Below are 12,032 nucleotides of genomic sequence, written 5' to 3' on the forward strand. Positions count from 1 at the left end.
GATCCTTTTGCTTTTTATTTCATCTGACATCTCCAAACTTCTGAGTAACCTCCAGACCAATAAGCATGCTCCATACTCCTCCAAATTGTTTAAGATTTTCTTGGTTTCTTTATGGTTTTATTTGCAAGCAGATATCATTATCATATAGCCTGAGGAATCCCTGAATACACAGAAACCATAATCTTACCACTCTGTGGCATTGTTTCACTGCACTGGCCACAAGCATAGACAGAGCTCGCCTCCCCCCCCACAACTCCCAGAGTTTTTTTGGACTACAACTCCCAGAATTCCCCAGCCAGCCTATCCGGCAAAATCAATCTGAGTTTCAATTTATTTTCCTTTCTTTCCACCCTGTTTAGACATCAGATTGATAAGCCTTTATCTCACAAATATTTCCATGTTTTTTTTTAAAAGCATTTTTGTCATACTTATACAGCTTTTGCAAATAATATCTCTTTACATAGGTTCTTTTTGGAGTATTTCCTTTCACCATGAATTTATGGGTGGGAGAGAGGTTGTATTTTACCCTCATGTGCACATTTCTGTGTGCACGTTTTAAACATTGCACTGCAGAATTCTAAGAAGTGCAAATACTGAAAGGATGTGCCATAAGACTGGTGATGGTGGTTTCCTGCAGATATCTGATGATGATTTTTCTTTCTCGTGTATTGTTGCCTGCTTTTGGAGTAGATTGATCCTGTTTTGGGGGGTTGGGAGAAGAAGAAAATCTGTGTGGCAAATGAGAGGGGGAATATATATAATCCTCAGCCGCTCGATTAACTTCATTTGACAAACGGCCTGATCATTTTTGCCCATTCCCTTTTGAAGGGATCTGTTAATGAAAACAAAAATACCCTGACATAGTCAGTCGCATCAGCAGCTGCACAGCCAAGCATGAAAACTGGTGTGGAGTGAGGAGAGGGGAAGAGCTTTATTCTCTAAAACCTCCCTACAGAAATGTGCCCTACCTCAGCATTTATCAGGCCCTCTGCCTCATTGTCTTGTTAGAATGGAAATAGAGAGGATTTTGCTCTCACTCACTTGGTGACAGGGATGACAAAGTCAACTGACGCCAGTTTTCATAAGCCTAAAAGAGCTGCCCTGGGGTAAGCAACAGTGAGACCAATCAGATTTAGAATTTAATATTTCCTGCTTCAAAAAAGGAGAGAGAGAGAGAGAGAGAGAGTTAAAATTAGACTGCTGCCACAGAACAAGGGGAGACACTTGAGACAGAAAGCACACACACTCCCATGCACCCTAAATATTATTTCCAAAATGGGGGGCGGCTTTATTTTAAGTGACATTCCCCAATATTGAGATAAATATTTCTTCTTATGCTGTACTGATACACTATATTTGTACATGTACATATACAGGTATGTGAACATTTACACACACACACACACACACACACACACACACACACACACACACACACACACACACACACACACACACACACACACACACACACACCCATCCTCCTCCTCTACCTCACACCCATATCTACTCCCAAATCATTCAGAAAGAGAAAGCCCTGCTTGGGCCTTCTCATTGTACAGTAATTGTTTTATACCCAGAATAACCATTTTTTTCTTCCTGCCATCGCTTGCATTAATCTTGCCTCTTTTTCTTCAGATTTCCGGCAGTATTTCTGGTGTGCTTCTGAGAAATCATGTCTTTCTTTTTTATTCCTTTCACCCGCCAGCAGCTTTCCCATTCTCCCCATCCCTTCCACCCGCCCAGCTTGCTTGGATATTCAACTGAAAGAATCATTTTACAGCTACCAGCACCCTGCTTGCCAAGTGTGACTCGGAAAGATTTACAGCATTCTCAAATTGGTGTTAGTTTTGAATCGCCCCCTGCTAGCCAGCAAAATTGAAGAGGAAGGGTCTCGCTATGGACTCCAGAACAGTTAAAAATTCCTGTCGTCAAGTTCATAACCTGAACTTGAACACCACTCATTTTCTTTTAAAAATGATATCAGCGAATCAATCAATCGATCAATTATAGCTCAATAATCTCTCGTGCCTTCTCCACCTTGCTGCCCCCAAATGTGTTTGGACATGTCCCATCATCCCCAGCTGTGGACGGGGAGAAATTAAATCTAACACACCTGGGGGACACAGATTGAAATCTGTTGCTTAGGCCCAATATTATATACGCTTCTCCACCTCTCTTTATTATCTTTATCCTCAAATGAGAGACATTCCTTAGAAGGCATTTAGTATTTGTAGTTTGGAGATTCACATACAACATAGTAACATGTGAGGTGGTTAAGTGATACCTTTGGAAATCTGGTATTATTTGGGTGGAGGGGAGAGAATATAACTGTCTAGAAGTGGGAAAAGACTTTTGATTCTTTATCCCCCCAGGGAGAGAAAAGAAAAGGAAAAGGAATCCAGCTCCATGTTTAAACCTCACTCCAACTGCAGCTATCGCATCTAAACAGGACGCTTTTCTTCCTCATTTCAAGTTTTGTAATGCCCAGCTTGATGAAGAATTCTGAAGGCTGCAAAAGTTTGTCTTTTTAATTATATTTCAGTTACTATGTAATGAAGGTTTTATCCAGTTCTAATGCTGAGATAGAATCTGGACTTTTAAGATTTTTGATGAATCCTTGGATAATTGTTTTACTTGTAACTGTAAAGTATGCATCATATGTCTGTAGCTATAGAATCATAGAATAATAGAATTATAGAATAAATTCTATAGTTGGAAGGGGCCTATAAGGCCATCAAGTCCAATGTAGGAATCCAAATCAAAGCAGATATGATAGCTGGTTGTCCAATTTGCTCTTGAATGCCTCCAGGGTTGGAGTGCTCTCCGCCTCCCAAGGTAATTGATTCCATTGCCATGCTGCTTTAACAACTAAGAGGTTTTTCTTGATATTCAGCCTAAATCTGGCTTCCTATAGAGCAGTGGTCCCCAACCTTGGGCCTCCAGATGTTCTTGGACTTCAACTCCCAGATATCCTGGCCAGCAGAGGTGGTGGTGAAGGCTTCTGGGAGCTGTAGTCTAAGAACATCTGGAAGCCCAATGTTGGGGACCACTGCTATAGAGGATAGTGTTTGTTTTTGGAAGCTAAGCTTGGTCAGGCCTGGTGAATACTTAAGTCAGAGACCACAAGTTAATGCCAAAGATCTCTGGCTAGAAGAATCATGCCTGAAATTCTCTGGAGATTTGCTGCTGGTGAGAGCTGGCAATACTGGACTAGAAGAAACAATGACCTGTCTCATGATAGGGCATGTATCTATGATAAATAGATGACATGATTTACATATCCTTATGTGGGGGAGTGGTCTATAAGAGCAAAAGTATTGTGCCATACCTTGGAAAAAGAACTGCACTATGCTTATGTACAAGCTACTTTTTTAACATAATAAACATCACTATTTTCAACAGATATTGATCTCATACATAATATAATCAGACTAAGTGTTAGACTTGAATTGAGAAATGGTTACTAGGAATCATAAAATCATCTCCTAGTTATTTATCTGTTTATCTGTGCATTTGTGTCTCTTGTCTGCCCTGAATCTACTGCTAAACATTCCACTGGAACCATAGTCCCAGTGAGTACCACAGTATAAGAAGAGTACCAACAAGTTGCAATGTGACCAGAGGAGGGCAACAAGATGGTAACCATTCTAGAAACTAAGCTGTATGAAGAATGGTTGAGGGATCCAGGATTATTTAGCCTGGAGAAAAGAAGAGTGAGAAGTAGCTGGATATTCACTTCAGATATGTGTGGGGATCTCATGGAAAATGAAGCAAGTTTCTTTTGTGTTGCTCCAGGGCTAGCACTTGAACTTAGTGCTCATACTAGATGGGAGATTCTGACATTGTAGTCCAAAAAAGTAACTTTTTCAAGTTCAGAGTGAAGCAGCAGTGTAGAAAAGATTGGTAAGTTTCTAAGTGATAAGCCAATTACTCAGAAATACTCTGCTGATATTTATTGTTCCACCTACTGAGGGGAGTGAAAGAATCCTATCTCTGCAGCTCGACTCATCAGCGGGACCAGTCACCCCCATTAGTGCATATGCACCAACACTGTCATCCACAACAGAAGTCAAAGACAAATTCTATGACGATCTGGCAGTTACTATAAAAAAATCCCTGAGAAAGAGTCACTGTTTATTATCTGAGACTTTAATGCTAGAGCTGGTGCTGATCACAATTCTTGGCCCACTTGTCTAGGCCATTTTGGCATTGGGAAGATGAACGAAAGTGGCCAATACTTGCTGGAGTTTTGCTGTTATTATGATATCTGTATCAGCAACACGTTCTTTAATACGAAGCTTCAACACAGAGTTGGCTCAGGCATGTTGTGAGAATGGCTGACAGTCAGATTCTAAAAGATCTCCTGTAAGGGGGAATTAATGCAGGGAAAGCACCCCAGAGGGAGACCACAGCTGTGATACAAGGATATCTGCAAATGGGATCTGAAGGCCTTAGGAATGGACCTCAACAGATGGGAAACGCTGACATCTGAGTGTTCAGACTGAAGGCAGGCGGTGCAGCATGGCCTCTCCCATTTTGAAGAGATACTTGTTCAGCAGGCCAAGGCAAAGAGACAGTCCGAAAACCAGCAAAATCAAGGAGCTGGACAGGGGATAGATTGTACTGGTCTTCAGTGTCGAAGGGATTGTCACTCTCGAATTGGCCTTCTCAGCCACACTAGACGCTGTTCCAAGACCTCTATTCAGAGCATGTTACCATAGTCTCTCGAGACTGAAGGATGCCTACTATTCATAAGCCAACATCCTTTATCTCTGTAAAGACCTAGTCAGACCCAATGTATTTTAGTCTGTAAAGGAACTGGCAAGCAGAACCAGAATAGTTGACCAAGAGGGTCAAGCTTGGACTGAGGGCCAACTCTCCCCTATATTTTCAAGACACACACTGAATATGGGGAAGATTTTCTTTTATCTAAGGGATAGGAAAAAGCAAAATTAAAGAGAAAAAAGTACTTTGGAAAATAGTACGAATAAGTCAAAAAACAGAACCATTTGCATTAATGACAACAGGAAAAATGATAAAGTATAGCTAGCCTGCTCTACATATTTACATGTATGAACCTCACAGTAGCAGTAGACAGACTCCTGAACTGCGACTCTAACTGACATAAGGACACGTCCTTCCTCTGGTCTTCTTATTTTAACTCTTAGTAGTGATGAATAAGCCAATCCAAACACAGATTCATCAACCCCTTCTGGGATAGTCAAGAACATGCACAACTCTGTAAGAAGGCAGCTGAAATTGACTTACAAGTAAGCTTTCTCTCCATCTTGGCTGATAGTCAAACTGACTTTGGCCAGCACTCCACAAGATAATGCAAGTGCTCTTCTCATTGGAACTATCTTTCTCTTTCTGACACCAACTCACCCCTTCCCAGCAGCAAGGCCTCAAACCCAAGATGGAACCAGTTTGATCCAGAACTTCTTCACAAAAAAAGTGACCACACATTCTTCTGGAGTGATCTACTGGAAGATAGATAACTGTTCCTTCACTGAGGTAAAATGTCTCTGCCAGTACTGCATACTGGCAGCAAGTGCCAGGTTTAATATAGAAATGGAAAGAATCTGATTCTCATCACAGATATATTAGGATAAAACCCATAATTTAAGGGCATGCTTTTCTCTCATCTATAGAATAGCAACACACATGTACCTTTGCCTTATTTTTCAGATCAATATTCATTTTCATACTTGAATCCACCACACACACACCCTGCAACTTTTATTAACAACACAGCTAAGTGGAAGTATGCCAGTGCCAGCCTTTGTTTCCATCCAGGCATTTCTTAAACTTTCTCTCAAGGTACCATGGGGATGATAATATCAGCAAGACACAGAAATGCTGTTTGAAAAGACCTGTCTTCCCGATTCAGCAAGAACGTTTTAAAAGGCTGAAAAGAAATATGAACTTCCTGATGATGATGATGATGATGATGATGATGATGATGATGATGATGATGATGATGATGATGATGATGATGATGATGATGAAGACGTTATTTTCAGCATGTCAAATATGAAATCAAATAAAGGTTAACTACTATGGCTCTTTAATGCTATGAATTTCTCACTGTCTCCAGTCCTCAGAAGACACAAAATAATATGGGGAGGGGAAAATTGATGGTCCTTTCCATGGCCTGTTGAACTCCACACATATTTTGTGGGTTTGGGAAGGGGATTTGATGTGTGAATCATTGCAGTGTGTCATTCCTATACACATTCAGACTGGCTGTCATTGTGCTGAATTCTTCTCACCAACAGTTTTGTTGACACTTAAATCCACATTGAAAGGGAAAGCCAAGCAAATTCATCACAAGTCTTGATGATTCACTTTGTGGGCTTTTTAAAACTCACCAATCATCATTCCTGTATAAATTAAAGGGAGTGGGGGGGGGAAGGAAAACTCTAAATTCAAAAATGAGATATGATTTTTCACTCAGTAACAAAAGAAACCCCTCAAAAAAACACAACTCAATTGTTTCAGAGATTAATAACACATTCATCTCAACACAGGTTTTCTGTTTCCCACTGAGTTGTATTAAATAGCAAATCCATCTGTATGATAAAAAAAAAAAGAATTATTTTCTTCTTCTCTTTTTAATCCCCTCAGTGTGCCATCTTCATTCCACACCATGCTTGTCTTGACTGCTACAGTTGTAACTATGGCTGTGTCCTAATTTTTTAAAAAATGTCTAAAATATTACCATAACCTCAGAAACATGAGTAAAAGGCCCTTATTAGAATTCGGGACCTACAGCTGGAACCTTCAGCTCTGGGTGGGAGATAAAGTTTACTATTGTTAGCCCACAAGTAGCTCAGACTTCCTGGCAACTGAAATGAATTACTCACCTCCTTTATGCTGGGCTTCAGAAACAGTTCACTGTTTTGCAACAAAAAAGGCATTCAGGCAGGGAAAGATGGCCTCCCCAGGCTCTGAAAAGCTAGCTTTAAGACAGTGAATGGACACTGGAGCCTCCCGAGCGAATGACCACTGTGGGAAAGGGGAATTATGTCAGTGCAAATGCATTTCCAGCTATTTTGTTCCACTTTTCATTGCTCCCTCTCCCCCCATCTTTCTTTCCCCCCTCTCCTTCTCTTCACTCCCTTCCTGTTCTTTAAAGGCCTTTAAAAAAAAAGTTTAGATGGACTCAAATCAACACCAATGGCTCATTTTCACATTATTGCCATGGCAACACACACACTTGTTTTTGCTCCCCCCCCCCAACAAAAAGGGAACAAGCCAAAGAAGAAGAAAGCCTGAAAGAGAAAAAGAACAAGAGTTTGGCACAGTTACTTGGAACTGGAACTGAGCAAAGCCAAGAGTGTCAGGAATGAAACTGGCAGCAGGATTTTTTTTAAAAAAATTATTTTTCTGGTGGGAGAATTCTGAGGCTACCTTTTGAAACAAATGTGTAATCCTTTATACCTTTGAAAGACTGAAGGCCCACTGAGGAACTGGAATCATGCCTTTTCAAAAGCAACAAAATGGTGGTTTCAGAAATGAGACCCATTCTAGTTTGTGGAAAAGCTTATGGAGCCTGCTCTGTGTTCAGATACTACTACCAATGTTACTGGCAATGAACAGGATCGATACTTTGACTACTAATTGAAGGCAGAAGAAACTGAGATTGCTGTCACTCACCCCTCAAGTTTAGGATGCTCTTGGAGATATCTGACACTATGATGGTATCTTTCTAGGTTTTGCCACATTCTCGGGACACCATTAATGTGTTACGAGGGGGTCCTGAAAGGTATTGAGCCTTACCCAGAAAAAACTGAGCTACGAAGCTGTAACTGCCACAGTATTCTACATATTCCCTCAGGAAGTCAACACACTTGTGACATCTGCCCTACAGCTTCTTAAGTCCCTGCAAATAAAATTCTTCCAACTGCTGGTATAACCACTCATGTGACGCATTAGTTGCCTCCAGAACACTCCCAAATCGTTGTCCCTTTAGGTGTTTTTTGAGTTTGGGGAACAGATAATAGTCAGAAGGAGCCAAGTCGGGAGAATAGGGTGGATGGGGCATCACTTGAAAGCCTAAGGAGTTCAGTTTTGTCATTGTATCACCTGCAGTGTGTGATGAGGTGTTGTCATGCAACAGGGTGACACCTTTTGAGAGCTTTCCTTGATGTTTTTCCTTGATGTTTGCCTCAACTTCATCAATAAAGCACAGTAGTATTTTACATTGATGGTTGAACCTTGTTTGGACCTGAACATGAAAGATAAGTTAAAATCATAGGTAGTTGATTTTTGCACCATTGAATACAGACAAATTGGCCAATACACCCTACAATTTATAGCTTTCTAGCTCAATTTTTTTCTGAGTAAGGCTCAATACTTGTCAGCACCCCCTAATATGAGGTCTCTCTACAACACTGGCTGGACACTCTCCACAGTGAACTGAAAAGAACTATTCATCCTCCTTACTTCATGTAAATGATTGCTGGACTTCCCACCCATTCAAAATAATCCTCATATTTATTTCTCATCACTGTTTCTGTAAACATTAGCAGCTCCAGCAAACCCATTCAACAAAGCTGAAACATGCCACTTCTATACAAATGTATGTTGTTTTCAAGATTATGATGTTTGAGCTGAATGGACACATCAGATTACATGGCAAACTAATACAAAAGGGCTATGCTTTCCTCAAAGTGTGTGTGTGTGCGTGCGTGCGTGCGTGCGTGCGTGCGTGTGTGTGTGTGTGTGTGTGTGTGTGTGTGTGTGTGTGTGTGTGTGTGTGTGTGTATTCCCAGCATTGTTTTCTTTTCCAGAGAATCTTGCCTTCTCATGATGTGCCCAAACTGCAAATAGCTCGGGCTTGATTTGATCAAGGACCCACATGTTCATCTTTCTGGCACTCCAGGGTATCTCCAAAGCTCTCTTCCAGTACCACATTTCAAAATAATTGATTTCCCCTCCCCTTCAGCTTTCTTAACTGTCCAGCTTTCACACCCATACATGGTGGTTGGAAATACAAGAGTGGATTTTCTTGGTCTTGATCTCCAGTGACACATTCTTACACTTGATTACCTTTTCTAGTTCTTTCATTGCTGCCCTTCCTAGTCCCTGTCTTAGTCTGATTTCCTGGCTGCAGTCTTCATTTGGATTGAAGTGAGGCATTAAAAAGGGTATACAAAATCTCTGTTTGTTCAACTGCAGTCCTGCTTTAGCACTTCCTTCTTTCACTTTTACCAGAGTTTGTTTGAAGACATTGCTGCTTTCTGCCAAGTAAGATGGTGCCATTTGCATATCTTAAATTATTGAAGTTTCTTCTCCACAATCCTTGGGCGCCCCAAAATGATAACACAAAGAGCAGCAGGTGACAGGGTTATGACAATTTGACCAAGAATGAGATTTTTTAAAGGCCTGTGGCAAATGTTGTTGCTCAGTGCAAAATCTAGGCATGTCAAGTCTCTTGATGCCTGTCTTAGGGAATTGTTTTATATATCTGGTCCTCAGCCAGGGAGACAAATCTCAGGTTGAGCAATGCCAGAGGAGAAGGAGGTGTGTTGAGAGAGGTCGCTTTAAAGGATGCAATGAATGTTTCTTTTACTTCCAACCAGGATTGCACAGAAACATGGTACTAGTATCCTGTGAATGCGGCAAAACCTGGGAAGGTAAGCATCACAGCCTCAAAAATCTCATTGCTCATCGTAGACTTGAGGGGTGATTGACATCACTATCAATTCCTTGTGCCCTTAATCAGTAGTCAATATATAACTCTCACTTCTACCTATTACCAGCAGTAGCCATGTTAGTCTAAACAAACAAAACAAAAGAGACAAAAATGTTGTGGCACCTTAAAGTCTAGCTGCTATATTTTACTATGAGTTTTGTGGATCTAGTCCACTTTCTTAGACATAAGAGTGAGACTATATGACTGTCATATTTATGCTTGGTCCCATTACCAGGTGGAGACACAGATAATGGACAAAGAGACAATGAAACATTAGTAATGAAATAGGCTATCAGACTGTGAATAATTGCAGTTATCAGTCTACAAGGTTAGAATAGCATGATTGACACAAGTGGCAAACTGTGGGAATCAATATAGGATTTCACACTTGGTAATGACTTAAGAACCCTTGACTGATATTCAATCCTTTCAAGTGGGTTTCTACTAATCATATACGTATACCCTATCTCAGCTATTTCTCTTTTTCAAATCTCAAAGGGTCTCCAGGTAGAGTGAAATGTTCTTTTCGTGTGTTGCTATTCCTGATGTCAGATTTATGTCCATCAGTTCTTTTGCATAGAAATTGTCCTGTTTGTCCTATGTTGAGGTAGAAGGGCACTGTAGAAAAAAGATGGCATATTTCATATTAGCAGAAGCATAAGAAAATACAGCCCTGATGTTGTTTGTGTAGCCAGAATAGACATGGTGGCAGAGATAGCATTTGGGTTAGTAGCAGAGTTTGGTTCCCAGCTCTGTATTAATGTTGTGTAGTCTGTTGTGCGTCAACAGGTGCTTGAGATTGGAATGTTGTCTGTAAACAAGTACAGACCTGCCACCAAGGGTTTGGAAGAATAACTATGCGCCATTCTCACTTTGTCCATTATCTGTGTCTATTGTCTTGATCCTTATATAGTCTCACTCTTAAATCTGAGGAAGTAGGCTGCATCTATGAAAGCTGAGATTTCAAGTCTGATTTTTATAGTAGTTAATCTTTAAGCTTCTGCAGTGTTTTCCTCTTTTTCTCCCTCTCCCTCTTTCTCCATCTCTCTTTTCTCTCCTCTCTCTCTCTCTCTCTCTCTCTCTCTCTCTCTCTCTCTCTCTCTCACACACACACACACACACACACACACACACACACACACACACACACACACACACACACACTTTCTGTGGGTGTTTCGTTTTCCAGTCTGATACAGTTACCACCTAGTGTAATCTTCTAAACATAAAAGTGTTTGTCTGTCTGTTTCCTGTACACAGTATTAGCACATCACCAATCTAAGAAGTGAGGGAAGGTCTCAGGAAAGAGGAAGTAAATGTCCTTGAGTCTGTCATACCATTTGAAGAGTGGAGTGTCGGAACTATGATTCATTAGATTTCTTGTTACAGAAGCCGTGCATCAGAGCATAGGTCCTGGAAGAAAATTTCCTAGGGAACTCCTTAAGCAATCAACGTGGTGAAAACAGCAATGGTAGTCAATATGTGGCTTTCTAGACATTGTTACATTGCAGCTCCCAGTATTTCAACTAATTTGATGGGACATGACATCCCAGGACACCTGGAAGCCACATATTCCCCATTCTTGGCATAGGTTCTACAAATGCTCCCCATGTGAAGGTAATGCAATGCAGTTTGTTAAAGCTAGTGGAAATGATGGGTGCTCATTTTGCCATCTGTCAAAAATTTGATGTCTGTACCTCAGCTCTGGGTTGCCCTATCACCCAGTATGTTGGGTTTTACCTTGATTCTTACCTGATTGCCTTCATGGCTCTTTCCACAATCTGCTGGTCCAGTTTCCTATTCTAGCCATCTCACAATCCTTGCCTTTGTGACATCACAAGGGGCTATCTCTGAGCCTCAGGTTTTGTTCCTGAAATCCTAGAGAATGGAATACTGCTGACTCGGCAACCTTAGTAGTGTCATTCTTTCTCCTTATTGGGTTTTCTTTTCACTGTAGTCAGGGGGCAACATATTGTGCATATAAATGGTGGCACACACCCATTTCATTATTTTCATTTTAAAAGGGAGTATTGCTTTCTTCAACCAAATGGTGTTTCTTCCTAAGTAAACATGTACAGCAAAGGGTAACAAAGTTAACTCATTCTTTTAATCATGGTGGGTCTATGGTTTGTTTAAAACACAAAACTGCATATATTTGGAGTATTTCTTTCTCTTTTATTAGCAGGAGCACATAAGTAGTTGAAAGGCATGGAATGTCTTACACCATTACACACACACACTTGGAATTTACTACTTCATCACACAATGTAATTCTTTTGGGATGGGAACTGAAGAAGGGAAATGGTGGCTACCACTGGTTCAGAAATAG

General features: G+C 40.7%; 1 long non-coding RNA gene across 6 annotated transcripts in view; it reads right to left on the reverse strand.

Annotated features, from left to right (window-relative positions):
- Positions 1-329: 329 nt before the first annotated feature.
- LOC140705741 (uncharacterized) overlaps positions 330-12,032 on the reverse strand; it is a 90,587-nt gene continuing 78,884 nt past the window's right edge. For 5 of the 6 annotated variants that reach the window (XR_013540520.1, XR_013540519.1, XR_013540521.1 and 2 more), the window contains exon 4: positions 11,858-12,032. This is a non-coding gene — a long non-coding RNA (uncharacterized LOC140705741). Of the gene's footprint in view, positions 7,012-11,455 lie in introns of those variants that run through there. The other variant, XR_012085227.2, reaches the window with a different exon arrangement.

Source organism: Pogona vitticeps, chromosome 1 (assembly GCF_051106095.1).
Source record: "Pogona vitticeps strain Pit_001003342236 chromosome 1, PviZW2.1, whole genome shotgun sequence".
NCBI lineage: Eukaryota > Metazoa > Chordata > Lepidosauria > Squamata > Agamidae > Pogona > Pogona vitticeps.